This window comes from Staurois parvus, unplaced genomic scaffold (genome assembly GCF_062004578.1).
Source record: "Staurois parvus isolate SC_StPar_1 unplaced genomic scaffold, SC_StPar_1.0 ptg000501l, whole genome shotgun sequence".
Classification (NCBI taxonomy): domain Eukaryota; kingdom Metazoa; phylum Chordata; class Amphibia; order Anura; family Ranidae; genus Staurois; species Staurois parvus.
This window is the reverse complement of record NW_028318297.1, coordinates 168,495-186,255: the sequence shown is the minus strand read 5'-3', so window position 1 is coordinate 186,255 and position 17,761 is coordinate 168,495. Positions and strand designations below refer to the sequence as shown.

Here is a 17,761-nt window from a genome sequence, read left to right as displayed (position 1 = left end):
ACATTTATTATATTGCAGCTTACCAATTCTTAGATGTCATGGCTGAATTAGTTACTTGTTTAGGCTTTCTTTCTTCTGTTTTCATCTTGTGATCTAGCCAGCAAGTCTGTTGTTTTTCCGAAAAGCACAAGCTCTCTAGCAGAATGTATCAGTTTACATGGATGGGACAAACCACTTGACACTGGCAGGGATGATTAGAATGATCAGCTTTTATTTATTCATGCAAAACTTTATCCCAACAGGAAACAAACTGTTTGGTGAAAAGGATTATAAAGTGCAACCTGGAGTCTGATTTCTGTTTAGTGTGTATAAATTGGTTCTAAAGGTTGAAGGCTTTTAACCTTCATACATTCTATGGAGACACACTGCAGGGTTCAGGATCGAGCATGCACAAGTGCCCCCGTAGCGGCTTGCTAGGGGGGCACTCAGGGTGGGGGTGGTGGGGGTTGAGGAAACAGGAGCATCGACAGGGAACCTCAAAAGGATCGCGGCTGCTCTGTGCAAAACCACTGCACAGAGCAGGTAAGTATGACATGTTTGCCATAAAAAAAATAAATGTGCCTTTAGTATTACTTTAAATCTGCTAGTACATTGAACACTACCCTCCCTCTCAGAGTCATGATGCTGCTGTCTGCTGAGCCTCCTATACTCATTCATTCACAGCTGTGTCTCACTAATACAGGTGGCATGTTACTGGCCAGATTACCAGGTGAAAACAGAGGGGGGGAAAAAGTGAAAAAAGCCAAAGAAAAGAAAACTGATGCAGCCACCACATCTAATGATTGGTAAGCTGCAATATAATACAATTTTGGTTTTGGGTTTAATACCGCTTCTAAGAAGTCCTTTGGCGATGGTTTAAATACACATATACCTGGTTTGGCAGGAATGCCATTCTAAAAATACACTTAGACCTAGAGTGTTATATTTATTTCAGACCCGTCTGATTACATTTCCACAGCTGTTTTTGAAAACACTTCATGGAGAGTGCCTCTGTTTTGTTTGGACATGTTCTCACCCATGCCTATCTTATACTTTCCTTACTATGCCCAGGCTACATAGAGGAATTGCATTCCTTAACGCTTATGACAGCCAACGGCTCCTCTAAGCTTTTGTCATATGTCTCCCATTTTACCCTGGTTTGGGAATTCCCACCAAGGGTCTTAAATAGACATTTTAGGCAATTCCTGAGGACCAGTATCTGCAGTATTGAAGATTTCTGGGACGTGAGCCATAGTCTGTACATTTTCTCCAATAAATGGTTGACCCTCCCCGAACCACTGGACCCTCCAACAACCGCACCACTTACGCCACTTTTATCCTTGGTCTCCAAGGCTTTATTGCCCAACAGCTTGGAATCACCCTTTCAGCATCTTTATGCAGACTCTGAACTATCCTTCCACATAAAAAACTCCTATTTCAGCCATTGAAGAACTTCACTCCCCCATTTCTGCTTAAATGGAGACCGACCTGGAGATTACATTCTCCTCTACCCAAGGGAGGATATTATATACTTTGAAAAATATTCTTCTATAGCAAACAAATATCAGGAACTAGGCTATAAGGTTCTAACCAGATGGTACAAAGTCCCACCGGTACTATGCAAAATGTATCCCCAGACATCCGGAAGCTGCTGGAAATGCAAGAAGGCAGTGGGCATGCTTCTCCATATCTTCTGGATGTGCGGTAAACTCCAGAACTTTTGGTCAACGTTTAAAACTGTTAATAAACAGATGACAGAGTTTGACCTGGAGACTATTTGTTACATTTCTCGCACCTCCCCAGACACAGATGCAAAAAGATGATACTGATTCATCTTATGAATGCAGCTTAGTCATGCACTCCTGCCCTCTAGTAACAGGAGATTCTCCCATCACTCACGCCGTAGTTCTCCAAAATCACAAAAATTCACCAATTGGAAAAACCTTACAGCTGCACTTAAAGGAAAAGAAGAAAAGTTCAGGTACACATGGTTTTATATGAACATGTTCACGTTTTCGGAAATATGAGATGCTGTTTGCTGGTGATGAGTAATACCAGTAGGTCGATCTCTAATAGCTACACGGCTGAAGAGAGACTCCGGGATCCCTTCCCCCTTCCTTTTTTTTCTCTCTCAATGTCCCATATTTTTTTCTTTCCTACACTTCTGGTTCTCTTTTCCTTAGGTCTCTTTGTATTCTTTACTTAAGTGCTGGGCAGCAGTCTGGTTGAAAACTAGCCTACTCCTGTCGACCACTGAATAAAGACATATTGGATGTTTCCTTTTCATACGGATTGTTAAGATACATAATTAACACAAACGTTTGTACATGTATCTGATCCCCTTGAAGTATATCTGTATGCAAACTATTGCTAACTCTAGGCTCTCTGCCATGTTATTTTGAAAATCTTTAAATATAGAATTTAAAAAAATATATATTATTTTGAGGGCAGGACAAAGAGATGGTAGAACAATGTCCTAGCTAATGAAACCCCCTTGGTAGGAAAAAAAAGCCTTCAGTCTCAAAAACAAACACCGGCTCCTGATGTCGGAGGCCAAGGAAGTAACAATCACCCTGGAAAAGTGTGCTGTAATAGGAAAGAGAGGAACCCGACCCCAAATGGCATATGCCTAGAGAACCACATACACCGTGTTCCAAATTATTATGCAAATGATATTTTTCTCATTTACCTAAATAATTGATGTAAATAACAGTCAGCATAATTCTCATGTTTTCAACTATTAAGAGTACAATTCAAATTTTATTGAACAAATCTCCTAATAACAGTATTTTTTTAAACATAAAAAACTTACAATGCACTGTTCCAAATTATTACGCACAGTAAGTTTCAAAACACTTTATAGGTTGTAAAGAACTGAAAATTGTCATTTGTTTTGTTTGCAGCATATTTACTGAAATCAAATGCTATTTCAAACTTTTAACAACATTTTAACTTTTTAAACATTTGAACAGGTCACGTTACATTTTAACATAGGACCCCTTATTTGATAGCAGCTTCACAAGTCTATCATCCATTGAACTTGTGAGTTTTTGGACAGTTTCTGCTTGAATTTGTTTGCAAGATGTCACAATAGCCTTCCAGAGCTGCTGTTTGGATGTAAACTGCCTCCCACCCTCATAGATCTTTTGCTTGAGGATGCTCCAAAGGTCCTCAATAGGATTGAGGTCAGGGGAGGATGGAGGCCACACCATGACTTTCTCTCCTTTTATCCCCATAGCAGCCATTGATGCAGAGGTATTATTTGCAGCATGAGCTGGTGCATTGTCATGCATGAAGATGATTTTATTACAGAAAGCATAGTTCTTCCTTCTGTACCAGGGAAGAAAGTGGTCAGTCATAAACTCCACATACTTTGCAGAGGTCAACTTTACACCTTCGGGGACCCTAAAGTGGCCGACCAGCTCTGTTCCCATGATTCTGGCCCAAAACATGACTCCACCACCGCCTTGCTGACATCGCAGCCTTGTTGGAACAGGGTGGCCGTCCACCAACCATCCACTACTCAATCCATCTTGACCATCCAGGTTTGCACGGCACTCATCAGTGAACAGGACTGTTTGAAAATTAGTCTTCATGTATTTTTCTGCCCAATGCAGCAGTTTCTGCTTGTGAGCATTGGTTATTGGTGGCCGAATAGAAGGTTTATGCACAGTTGCAAGAGTCTGGAGGACTCTACACCTTGATGTCCGTGGGACTCCAGAGGCACCAGCAGCTTCAAATATCTGTTTGCTGCTATGTAATGGTATTTTAGCAGCTGCTCTCTTGATCCGATGCATGGATCTGGCAGAAATCTTCCTCAATGTGCCTTTATCTGTCTGTGCTCTGAATCAGCCACAAATCTCTTAATAGTGCGATGATCACGCTTAAGTTTTTGTGAAATATCTAATATTTTCATACCTCGTCCAAGGCATTGAACTATTTCACTCTTTTCAGCAGCAGAGAGATCCTTTTTCTTCCCCATATTGCTTGAAAATTGTGCTCTGCTTAATAATGTGGAACACCGTCCTTTAGTAGTTTTTCCTTAAATTGGGCTCACTGGCCAATCTAATTATCACAGGTGTCCGAGATTGTTTTCAGTGATCAAAAGAGCCCTGAGACACAATGCCATCCATGAGTTAAACTGAAAAACAAAATATTTAATCTTTGTGACACTTAAATAGAATTTGCATAATAATTTGGAACACGGTGTACTACCGATTCCAAATGGAGTAAGTGGCAAAGAAGGCCGCCAGGCCATTTTGGGGGCTGTCCATGAGCACAAAAGGATATCATTTTCAGAAGAAGGCCATAACGGCCAGGCACCCCAAACCACCCGGACTACATCCAGGAAGTGCACAAAACAGCTGCAGAGTGCGACAGCCATGGACACAAAGATGACAGGACAAAGTCCTTCTGCGGGTAAAAATCTGACCCAACCTTCAGAGGAAGAGAAGGACACCTACCGCATCCATGTGTAAACCCAATTAGGGAGACTGACAAGCCAAGGCCACCAGTCCTGACAGAAATGGCGACCAAGAATACAATTGTTTGAAAAAGAGTAAGCAGGGGAACAGACTAAATACTCTCAAAAGGCTGCATGGCAGAGTGACCCAAATTGGGCTGCTCTGCCCACTGCAGAATGTGTAATACCTGTAGCGCTGCTGCTGCACATAGATTTAGGTCACCAGGGTGGTGTTGTCTGTCAGAGTTCAGGCCAGGAGCTCCCAGAGAGGTCCACCGAGCACACCAGCAACAACCAGATTGCTTGCAGCTCCAGAACATCGTTGGGAAGGTGAGCCAACTCCGGAGTCCAATGGCCCTGTGACAATATCAAAACCAGGCCTCCGTCCCAGCCAAAACAGGCTGGCATCAGTCAAGAGCACTATCCAGCAGAGGAAATAAAGAATTTTCCTGGCTCGTAGGGCAGAAGAAAGGGGCCCCCGTGGAATGAGGTCCTTGTCGACCAGTCCAGACCAATCTGGTTGTCCAAGGAGGCTGTAGACACATTTCAGAAGGATAGGATATCCAGTTGCAAAACCCTTGCATGAAACACAGATGGAGCCATCTCGAAGGTCGCTATCTGATCCAGAGCCTGCATGCAAGACCTCAGGGAGAACCACCAATGGGAAAAGAGTAGCCAGTCCATAATCCTAACATATCAGGATTGATCTACCAGGAAAGGTTCACAATTATGCTCAGGTACTCCAGACTCCTTGTCGGGGTCAAGGCAGACTTCTTGAAGTTCAGGACCCCACTGAAGATCTATAGGAAATGTATCACGGTCTCCACGTTGTCCGTCAGTACGGCCTGGGTGTCCACCTGCAGGAGCAGGTTGTTCAGTTCGCCCAGCATGGTAATGCTCAGTTGCCCCAACAACTCCAGGACTGGAGCCAGTGCAACAGAGAATACCCAGGGAGCACCAAAAAATGGATAATGCAATCCCCCAACCGTAGGAACTGCTGATGTCCCTCGTAGATGGGAAGGTGCAGGTATGCATCTCTGAAGTCCAAGGAAAACCAAAAATCCTGCCTAAGGAAAAACAGAGGTGGCATCCTAAACTACTGTACCTGTATGAAGCAATTCAAGGTCCCCTGGTCTGGAATCAAACAAACCCTGTCAAGTTGTGGCACAGTGAACAGTTGGGAGTAAAGCACCCAGAGCCGATCCGACTCAAGCACAGAAACTACCAGCCAGTCCCAAAGCGCCCCTTACAAGGCCGGGAACGCGATGGCAAAAGACAAACATTGAAGGTGAAGAATGTCCCCGGAGGATTAGAACAAAATGCTATTTAATAACTGGACACAACCAGGTCATGGGCCCACACACCGGGGCTAGGGAGAGTCCACAGACCCAACAAGCAGTCAGATGACCCCCCACCCTGAAGACAACCAGCCAGCAGAAGAGGACCTTGGTTCTGGAGACAAACTTTTACAGGTTGTTGAACCTGTAAGCCAGGAGGTCCAAGTCTGGTACCCCTGACATGTAACAAAGGGCTTGAAACACCTCCAGGTGAAGACACCATTGTCTGGAGTCTAGACATTGACTGAGGAAGTTTGCCTATGAGTTTTCCACACCTGGCATGTGCACGGTCAAGGCCTGAACATGAATTTATGCAAAAAGCCATAATCTGACCGGCTTCACTTGTGCCACAAGACTTCTGGTTTCTTCCTGATGGTTGAGGTAGGCCACTGCAATGGCCTTGTCTGACTGAATCCCAGGTAGATAACGAGATGTCCAGTAGTACGGGGATAACTGAATTGCACTGATTTCCAATACATTGGATAGACTGGCATCAAGTAAGGGTAAGCCTGGGTAAGCACTGTTTTCCCTTGCAGCTAATCCGTTGAGGTTTAAATGTCTACAGGGAATTCGGGCATATGGAACTGCCTCAATGGAGACTGCTGTTAGGCTCAAAACTCTCAACCTTTGATGTCCACAAAGGCCAGAAGGTCTCTGGGGTGAAGAGAGTAAATACATGAGTAGTAAATCCAATATTCTGAAGCACAAGAAGAAGCCCAATACCTTAAGGATCACAGTAAATGATGCATTACCTAGGAGAGAGTTACCACTGTTGCTGTTACCATCAGATGAATCCAGAAGCTCCATAGAAAAAAATGCTCGAGGATGATGTGCAATGGTGATGAATGGAGTTGAGCCTGTCAGAAGCAGGGACCACGTGATCGCAGCGTCCCGGGATGATGTCATCGCGATAGCCAGGAGACGGAGGGGAAGCCCAGCGTACTGCCGCAAGCAGGGAAGGTATGGACGTTTACCAGGACCAGCGCTGTTTTTTCTATGAAACTTCTAAATACAGGAATAACCTGCTGGATTCTATGCGGAATTCTTGTGCCCGAGGGAAGGACCCTGAGAGCCCTTAGTTCTAGAATGGGGTTAACATCGCATTGGTTTTGGGAACAGCAGACAGATTTAGGTGAAAACCATGGAACCTTTTCTTCTTCAGAATCACTGTCAAGGCCCCTGGGGATAGGAGCTGAGCTGGAGCAGTGTAGAGGTCTGCAAGTATTTGCATGGACGTTGGCAAGTTTGACATAAAGCAACATGGAACTAGTCAAACAGAACTGTACCAAAAAGCCCCAAAACAGCAGCAACTGTTGTTTTGAGGTAGATTCTAGCTGATGGCTCGGACTACGTTAAGGCAATGGAGAGCAATGTCTTTGGGGTGCTTTGGAACGTGGCAAAAAAAAAAAAAAACTTTCTTCACTGAGGTGGAGGTTGATAGCACCTTGGGAAGGAAGGATGGCTTTGAATGTAGAAGTTTCTTGTCAATTTGAAGTATAGGGAATGGCTCTTTGCAAAGCCAGCCAGAGGGATCGAATCTCAGCCACTTTAGCAGGGACTGTCCGAGAGCTGGTGAACAGATTTTTTTTGTCAGGCAAAACTCGGATGTTAGGGGTTTCAGCACAAGATAGATGAATTATAAAGTGGTTGCTCATGCAGATGATCTTATGTTTTTTGTAACCTCTCCAGACACAAACTTCCCAAACCTTCTTAAAGAAATGCATACTTATGGATAATGGTCTAGCTGTCCAGAATAAGGTCCCAGTATTCCAGGCAAAGAGAAGGTGGGATGGCAGATTTTTGGAAATTGATTACCCAACTGAAAGCCTGGAGCATCTGAATTGTCCTGTGGATGTTTGCAGATAACTGGAAGGAGGATGAGAAGAAGGTTGTTTACCTGTGCCCTTGAGTTTATAAAACGTTAAGAATAGGTCCTAAGATCTTTGTGTCAACTCTGGGAACAGAGGATAGGTCAAAAGTCAGTATAACAAATTGGGAATGATGGTCTGTCACTACACTGTGCAGGAAATGCTGATGAAGTGTGAAAATGGAAATATGCAGAATGGCATCTTGGATGCTGATAGGTATCCTGGATAAGGTACAGCTGCAAGAAAAAGTACAGTGGGGATCGAAAGTTTGGGCACACCAGCTAAAAAGTTGTATTAACGTGCATAAAGAAGCCAAGGAAAGATGGAAAAATCTCCAAAAGGCATCAAATTAAAGATTAGACATTCTTATAATATGTCAACAAAAGTTAGATTTTATTTCCATCATTTACACTTTCAAAATAACAGAAAACAAAAAAATGGCGTCTGAAAAAGTTTAGGCACCCTGCAGAATTTATAGCATACACTGCCCCCTTTGCAAAGCTGAGACCTGCCAGTGTCATGGATTATTCTCAATCATCATCTGGGAAGACCAGGTTATGTCAATCTCAAAGGTTTTAAATGCCCAGACTCATCTGACCTTGCCCCAATAATCAGCACCATGGGTTCTTCTAAGCAGTAGTCTAGAAAACTGAAACTGAAAATAGTTGACGCTTACAAAGCTGGAAAAGGCTATAAGAAGATAGCAAAGTGTTTTCAGATGTCAATATCCTCTGTTCGGAATGTAATTAAGAAATGGCAGTCATCAGGAACAGTGGAAGTTAAAGCAAGATCTGGAAGACCAAGAAAAATATCAGACAGAACAGCTCGCAGGATTGTGAGAAAAACAATTCAAAACCCACGTTTGACTGCACGATCCCTCCAGAAAGATCTGGCAGACACTGGAGTTGTGGTACACTATTCCACTATAAAGAGATACTTGTACAAATATGGTCTTCATGGAAGAGTCATCAGAAGAAAACCTCTTCTACGTCCTCACCACAAAAATCATCGTTTGCAAATGAACATATAGACAAGCCTGATGCATTTTGGAAACAATTTCTGTGGACCGATGAGGTTAAAATTGAACTTTTTGGCCGGAGTGAGCAAAGGTACGTTTGGAGAAGAAGGGGCACAGAATTTAATGAAAAGAACCTCTGTCCAACTGTTAAGCATGGGGTTGGATCAATCATGCTTTGGGGTTGTGTTTCAGCCAGTGGCACAGGGAACATCTCACGAGTAGAAGGAAAAATGGATTCAATAAAATTTCAGCAAATTTTGGATGGTAACTTGATGTCATCTGTGAAAAAGCTGAAGTTAAAGAGAGGATGGCTTCTACAAATGGATAATGATCCTAAACACACCTCGAAATCCATGGGGGATTACATCAAGAGGCGTAAACTGAAGGTTTTGCCATGGCCTTCACAATCTCCTGACCTCAAGATAATTGAAAATCTATGGATAGACCTTAAAAGAGCAGTGCGTGACAGACAGCCCAGAAATCTCAAAGAACTGGAAGACTTTTGTAAGGAAGAATGGGCAAAGATACCTCAAACAAGAATTGAAAGACTCTTGGCTGGCTACAAAAAGCGTTTACAAGCTGTGATACTTGCCAAAGGGGGCAGTACAAGATATTAACTCTGCAGGGTGCCCAAACTTTTGCAGACGCCATTTTGTTGTTTTCTGTTATTTTGAAAGTGTAAATGATGGAAATAAAATCTAACTTTTGTTGACATATTATAAGAATGTCTAATCTGTAATTTGATGCCTTTTGGAGATTTTTCCATCTTTCCTTGGCTTCTTTATGCACATTAATACAAATTTTTAGCTGGGGTGCCCAAACTTTCGATCCCCACTGTATGTGAACCCCTTGGGATTACATGGAGTTTTGCATGAATTGGGCATAAAATGTGCTCTGAACGTCATCTAAGTCACAATAATAGAAGAACACAGTCTGCTGAACATAATACTACACAAACATTAGATGTTGCCATGGTTTAATTGCACATAACATGTAAACGTTCACAGTGCAGGGAGGAAAAAGTATGTGAGCCCCTAGCTTAATGACTTCTCCCAGAGCTAATTGGAGCCAGGAGTGAGCCAACCTTGACTCCAATCAGTGTGATGATATTGGATGTGTTGCTGACAGCTGTCCTGCCCTTAGAAAACACACACCTGTTTTGGGTTTACTGGTTTCAAGAAGCACTGTCTGATTTGAACCATGCCTCGCAGAAAAGAGCTCTCAGAAGACCTACAATCAAGAATTGCTGACTTGCATGAAGCTGGAAAGGGTTACAAAAGTATCTCCAAAAGCCTTGATGTTCATGTGTCCACGGTAAGACAGACTGTCTACAAATGGAGAAAGTTTAGCACTGTTGCTACTCTCCCTAGGCGTGGTCGTCCTGTAAAGATGACTGCAAGAGCACAGCGCAGAATGCTGCATGAGGTAAAGAAGAATCCCAGAGTGTCAGCTAAAGACCTACAGAAATCTCTGGCACATGCTAACATTTTTGTTGACACATCTACAATAAGGAAAACATTAAACAAGAATGGAGTACATGGGAGGACACCACGGAGGAAGCCATTGCTGTCCAAAAAGAATATTGCAGCACATTTGAAGTTTGCAAAAGAGCACCTGGATGTTCCACAGCACTACTGGCAAAATATACTGTGGACAGATGAAACCAAGATTGAATTGTTTGGGAAGAACACACAACACTATGTGTGGAGAAAAAAAGGCACAGCACACCAACATCAAAACCTCATCCCCACTGTAAAACATGACGGAGGGAGCATCATGGTTTGGGGCTGCTTTGCTGCCTCAGGGCCTGGATGGGATGGGAAAATTGATGGGAAAATAAATTCCAGAGTTTATCAAGACATTTTGCAGGAAAAACGTAGGACCATCTGTCCGCCAACTGAAGCTCCGCAGAGGATGGGTGATGCAACAGGTAATTGACCAAAAGCATACAAGTAATTCAACAAAACAATGGCTGCAACAGCACAGAATACGCCTTCTGGAGTGGCCCAGTCAGAGTCCTGACCTCAACCCGATTGAAATGCTGTGGCATGACCTTAAGAGAGCGATTCACACCAGACATCCCAAGAATATTGCTACACTGAAACAGTTTTGTGAAGAGGAGTGGTCTAAAATTACTTCAGATTGTTGTGCAAGTCTGATCTGCAACTACAGGAAACGTTTGGTTGAGGTTATTGCTGCCAAAGGAGGGTCAACCAGTTATTAAGTCCAAAGGTTCACATACTTTTCCATCCCTGCACTGTGAGTGTTTACATGTTATGTGCAATTAAACCATGGCAACATCTAATGTTTGTGTAGTATTATGTTCAGCAGACTGTGTTCTTCTATTGTTGTGACTTAGATGACGTTCAGAGCACATTTTATGCCCAATTCATGCAAAACTCCACGTAATCCCAAGGGGTTCACATACTTTTTCTTGCAACTGTATTCCTCGTGTCTGAGAGAGGTAATAATTGACCTTGCAGATTTCATGCAGTTTTTGGAAACTGAAGGTATTTGTTGACGGATTTTAGGAGGAAAACCCTTTTAGGGATGTGGTACCAGTGACAGGTCTTTATAGAATCCTTTCAAACTGGGGGAACTGGCAAAACTATTCCCTGGGACAAGAGATGGTTTAGGGCATTCTACAAATCTGGAAGAACGGTCTGGATAAAAGTGAACAGATGTGTCCCAAAGGAAATAAGTGAATGGTATATGTCAACTGTGATTAGTGTGGAAAAAAACTCACTGCTGCCATGGTAAAAACACATCGGTTTGTGGAAAGTATGAAGAGGAGCCAGGCACTGTGTAGTTTTGTAATACCATATGAATTATTAGAGGCACACCTCCATATAAGCTGTATTACTTTTATCACAAAACTACACAGCGCTTGGCTCCTGTTTATACATTCTACAAATCTGACTGTTCTTAGGCAGATTATGGCTGCTTTGAGAGATGAAAGCACTGAGGGGGTAGAGTCTGAAAATCTACTTTGTATCCTGTTGGAACCACTGGCTAAACCCAGAGGTCTGGGACATGTGGAAACCAAAGAGGGGCAAAATATAACAGGCATCCCCCCACTCTGAGGAGAAAAGGAGAATGGGGAAAACTTGGTGGGCTCTTTGGACCACATCCTACACCAAAAGGAAGGGCTGAAATTTGGTTTTCAATTTGAAGCCTGGTTAGAGCAATTAGGTGCTCTGTGCTTTGTAGAGGTAGAGGGTCCTGAGGAGGGATGGGCTGAGCCTTCTGCAGTGGAAAAAGAACCTTCTCTCCTGTGATATCCTTTTTGAGTTTGTCAAGAGTTTTCCCTAAACACCTCCTCCTTGAACAGACATACGTGCAAGTCATCTTTAACAGGCAGCTTTAGCCATTCTAGAATTTTGTGTCATGACTGGTTTTAGGACAACAACAAAGTAAAAGGGCAGGATGTAATTGGTTCAATTGCTCAATTAAGGTAGGGTCATGAAAAAAGGATCATGATGATTGCACACTGCCCTAATCCAGTTGGCTGACAGAAATACAGTAGCAGTGGTACCAGGTTGCAGAGGTAGGTGTGCAAATGTAAAGAAAGCTTGTAAGAGCATCTCAAACTTCCTATCTACAGAATCTTTGAATATAGGAACATCTTAAACCGGAACAGTCAGATACTTGTTTAGGGTGAGATGAAGGATCTACCATTGGAAGAGTCCACTCCTTAGTGAACTTTAGTGAAAATAATTTCAGGATTCACCCCGCCATTATAAATTGCCTATCCCTATTAATACCTGAACAGAAAATGCCCTTTTAGATTGAGCAGATCCCTCTGTACCCAAAGGGGAATGGCAAGACAGAGAAGAATCAGGTGCGACATTGCCAAGACTTCTGCTCACAGCTAAGGGGAGTATATACCAGTAAGCATCTTGTGTGAATCCATAACATCAGGTGTCTAGGAGCCTGGGGAGAGACACCTTCAGCTGCCTCCTCTAATACTGCTTGTGGGTCCCATTTTCTCCTTCTTGGGAGTCAGCATATCAGGATTTGATTTGAGCAGAGATGGTGGGGATGAAAAAGGAGCCTGGTATTTTTGAGCTCTGATGAGAGGTGGCTATATTAAAGTTATCAGTTGTCTGAGAAACTGTGACATAGGGGTTAATTTAATAAAACCAGAGAGTGCAAAATCTGGTGCAGCTGTGTAGGGTAGCCAATCAGCTTCTAACTTCAGCTTGTTCAATTAGGCTTTGAGAAAAATAAAACCTGGAAACCAATTTGTTTCTATGCAGAGCTGCACCAGATTTTGTACTCTCCAGTTTTAGTAAATCAACCCCATAGTTGTAAAATATGCATATGCAGGAACCAGTGTTATAATAGGGTCTTGTTTTGGTGCAAGGGAAGAATCATCACTGTGGTTGTGTGTTGTATGAGCCTTCAACAGAAAAAAATGTTTGCCTTAGGTTTTGGCTCCCTTTTGCTTGGTTTCCACCATTGTTAAGAAAGTGTGAGACTAAGAGATGGCGCAGTGGAATTTTAGTGCTAAGTTTAAAAAGTTTAACACTGCAGGAGTGAACACGTTTCAAACGCGTTCTCGGTTTCCCAGTAGTTTTAACATATATTACTATTCAAGATACAAAAACATTGTAAAGCAAGCAATGGAGGTATTCTATCTCATATGGGACTACATTAACCATCCATTAGAAAGTCCTTGTTGCTGGTCACTATATACGGTCTGGGCCTAACCAGCCACGGTGGGCATAACCCCAAAGGGGTCTTCATGGCCTGGGTTCCATAGGGATGGACAACAGCCGTGTACCTGTTTGGCACCATGTGGATAACTACAAGTGCTGCATTAAAGCGCCTAGGTGAGCACCAAAACAGGATCCAGTGCTCAAAGCAGCAATACAGTCTTTTCCTGGGGTGTGGAGTCTGGGTACAGCTTGTATTAGAAGATAGTGATGTGTTGATTCTGAATCTGAAGTAAATTAATAAACTAGTTATGCTAATAGTCATTTCTCTATAAGGCAGAAGTGGTCCATAACCTTAGGACACTAGCAAAAAACTGAAGAAACACGGAATGAAGTAGGATTATAGGGGGGCGCATATGTAAAAGCCTTGCCAATGTCTATTCACCTGAAGGTACCAACTTATAATCCAAGGTCTATGAATATGAAGCTTGCATCCAGTACGATAAAGATATCATACTTGTGCACCATCGGGTGCTGGCTGCCAAGAAGAAGCCGCCAACTCCCAATGACTTAGGAAAACCAAGATGGAAGCATGGGACCCAAACTCAGGCACCCGAATAGCAGATTGCAGTGGATTCACTAGGCAGATGAGTAAGTGAACTGAGGAAAATGCTGCACAAAAAGTAAGGGGGTTAAAAAATAGGGTGAGTGAAGTTCCTGTTAACAAAAGAGAAAGAAAAACTGGTCTGGGCCTAACCAGCCACGGTGGGCATAACCCCAAAGGGGTCTTCAAGGCCCTCTTCACACTAAAAGGGTTGACTGCTCACTTTGCCTATGGGATGATGAAGAAGATGATATACTTGCCTTAAGCTTCACTCCCACAGGCTTTCTTCGTGATGTAAGATGATCACAGCTCTTTGACATTATCCCTTATAGTATAGGACAAGTAGTCTTACATTGTTCAAGAGGTTACTAAGGGCCCGCCCACAACCCTGGGGACGTCAGACAGAGGAGAGTGCCAAGAGTCAGGAGCGTGAGGAATAATGTAAGTATATTACATTATTCATCATCCCCTAGTCAAAATGAGCAGTTAACCCTTACAGTGCAGGAAAGATGTACTGCAAGGAAAAAGTTGTTTTATTCTCCGGAGTTCAGCTTCAAGTGAAGATCAGGACATCAACTATTCGCTGCCAACAACATAAGGCCTATGTTGGCTGTTGGCAGCAGCACAGGGTTTTAAAAACACTTGTTTCTTAACCTGACTCTCAATTTCTGCCTCATTACTTCCACACACCAGAGCTACAATTCTCTGGCTGCTGCGGCTAGTCTGGAAGCTAATATTGCAGTTTGTGTGCTTTATCTCTTTCGATAAAGTGTGGGGGAGACATTAGGGGTCAGTCAGGCTCCTATGTGGTGGCAAAAAAATAAGTAAAAATAAAAACATTTTCAACCACTTCAGCTACAGTAGATTTACCCCCTTCATGACCAGGCCATTTTTTGCTATTTGGCACTGTGCTATTTAAACTGGTAATTGCACGGTCATGCAATGCTGTACCCAAACAAAATTTAAGTCTTTTTTTTTCACACAAGTAGAGCTTTCTTATGGTGGTATTTGATCACCACTGGGTTGTTTTCAGGAGCTCAGTGAATTTAAGAGTGATACCGTGATAAACTGGCACCTGTGCAATAAGTCCATCCCTGAAATTTCCTTGCTACTAAATATTCCACGGTCAACTGATAGTGGTACTATAACAAAGTAGAAGAAGGCCCTTTCATTTTTTTAACACTTTCATTGTTATGACAGGGAATGTAAATATCACCTGTGATAGCAATAGGCAGTGAGAGGTACTCTTTTCTGAGAAATCTGAGGTCTATTAGACTCTAGATATCTCTTCTGCCCTTAAAGCATCTGATCATACCATGATCGGAGTGATCTGATGCTTTCCCAATTTAAAAATAAAGCCATTTATATTCAGCAAAAGGGAAATGATGAAATGCTCGTAACTTCCGGTGTCAGACTGTAGAGATGATTGGAGCCATTCTGGTCTCCTATCAGCTTTATGGGCATCGGGTGGAACTGCTGGCTGCTTTCTTGGGTTCCCTGGTGGGACAGGAGAGCCCAAGAAAGCAGTGGAAGGCGGGGGGCGTGGGTGGGATGGGATGTCCTTTCCCACTGCTTTTAAAAGTGATCCAGCAGCTAATTAGCCACTAGGATTGCTTTTAAATTAAAGCTGACTGCCTGCTGAAAAAACAATAGCAGGATGATGTCTGTAGCTGCAGGCATAATTCTGGTATAACCACTCAAAGTGCACTGACGTACCAGTACGTTGCAGTTCCTTGTTAGGCATATACTGTATGTATTGAACAAAAAAGGGGAGGAAATAGCCACCTAGCATGACACTTAAATATGTGTCATATTAATATCTCCGTCTCACTAATAATTAGTGTGGATTTATAAACCCGATATACTTAACATAAAAAATAGCAGTATGACAAGTGCAATACTGCTCACACAAAGTGGTTATTAGAAAATCCAAGCGGAGTAATATAATTAGCAATTACAAAAAAGTTTTATTCGATCACATGGATCATAAGGAGGTTAGACAGAGACATGGTAAACAGGTCATTATAAAATCACTAAGTTAAAAACATTCGGCGTCTCCAGATCTAATAGTTATTTGGCAATCAGGAATCCACATAAGGCAATGAAGTTCCTAACTACTTGAAAGAATTTTCATATTTTTCCATACGATATCTGCATAGGGAGATCATTCTTCAAAAAAATGTTTTTGGTAACCACCACAATGAATAGAATGACTTCCTGAAATGGAAAAACCAGAAAAGAAAGGATCATAGTAGAGGGAACAAAAAATAGGATATATGCACTAACCATATGCAATAACAAAGTAACCCCATATCCGGTATATATGTTATTCCATTACCTTCTCATAAGCTTGACCATCATGAAAGGATGGATATATGGGCTTCCAGGGTAACCACCCCAGATGGAAATGTATCCACAGTAGTAAGTGATTCTAAAAGTGTATAAATATGAGACATAAATATCAAACAACCAGCAAACCTGAATGGAACTAAATAAGGGTAAAAATCTTTAAATATTACCATACAGAAGATCAAGGGGACTCCTCCTCACTTGAAGTCAGATCAGGTCTGGATGAAAAAGTGAATATGGGGGTGGGAAGCCAGGTGTTTAATGTATAAAGTCCAGACTGGTTGATACAGTCTATGTATATTTAGATATATAGACCCAAATCTGGGTTTCCAAAAATTGCTCAATAATGAGAAAGTAGTGCGGTTCCTTAAAAATATATATGAGACTGTTTTTGCATGCCACAACACATATATAGCGCATTATATACGTATTCCTCCAATAGGAGTTCAAAAAATTCCCCCAAGAATGAGGTTAATAGGCACAGGATTTCCAAAATATGAGGGTATATTACCCGTATATAGAAATAGCACTAAAGCCTAATTTAGCCAAATGACTACAAACTTGCCACCGGTGGAAGTAGGCTGTGACTCAGAGTTGCCATGTGCAGGCTGCTTAAGATGATGTCCTCATCATAATTTGAGTGTCTCCTGCCTTTCCAGTGTGGAGCTGAAGCAAACCGCTTCTTCCTTCCTCGTGGTCACCGCGCCCTATGGAGACACCGAGCGTAATGATGTCACATTGGCGCGTTTCGTCCGCCAATCACCGCAGACTTCATCAGAACAAACATTTTAATCAACTAGTAAGGTTCATAACTAAATTTGGACAACAATGGAATGATGTTAAAAATGCCTTACATTCACATTGGCATTTATTAACTCAAAACTCTGGAATAGCACAGATAGTCGGTGATAACCCACATATGGTAGCAAAAAAAGCCCAGAATTTGAATGATATCTTAGTACAATCAGAGTTCCAAAGAACTCCTCAAACCAATTGCTTAACTAAGCAAACCCGTATGACTGGGATGTTCCCCTGTGGCCACTGTCAAATTTGCCCGTATGTACACAAGACTAACCAATTTTCCAATATAGATGAATCCTAGCGATTTAAAATAAAGAATTTTATTAACTGTTCTAGCAATAAAGTGATCTATATGATAGAATGTCCATGTAAAAAGAAGTATATAGGGAAAACAAAGAGAACCCTTAGAACTAGGATTGGTGAACACCTGAGAGACAATAAAAATGAGAATAAGCATGGAAATGATAAAGAGAGGGAAAACCCGCTTGCTCAACACTTTAAGGATGTACATGGGGGAAAAACTGAAGGCCTAAAAGTTAAGGGAATTTTCCTGCTGAACATCTCAGCTAGATGAGGTGATTTTGATAAAGTTCTTCTTCAAAAAGAAAAGTACTGGATATATACTCTTGATACATTAGTCCCATACGGTTTGAATACAGAACTCAATTTCAAAGTTTTTTTGAAC

At 42.2% G+C, this 17,761-nt stretch overlaps 1 protein-coding gene across 3 annotated transcripts in view; it reads right to left on the bottom strand.

Annotated features, from left to right (window-relative positions):
- The window catches only part of LOC149452032 (uncharacterized), a 206,678-nt gene that overhangs the window by 32,469 nt on the left and 156,448 nt on the right, over positions 1-17,761 (bottom strand). The window lies entirely within an intron of this gene.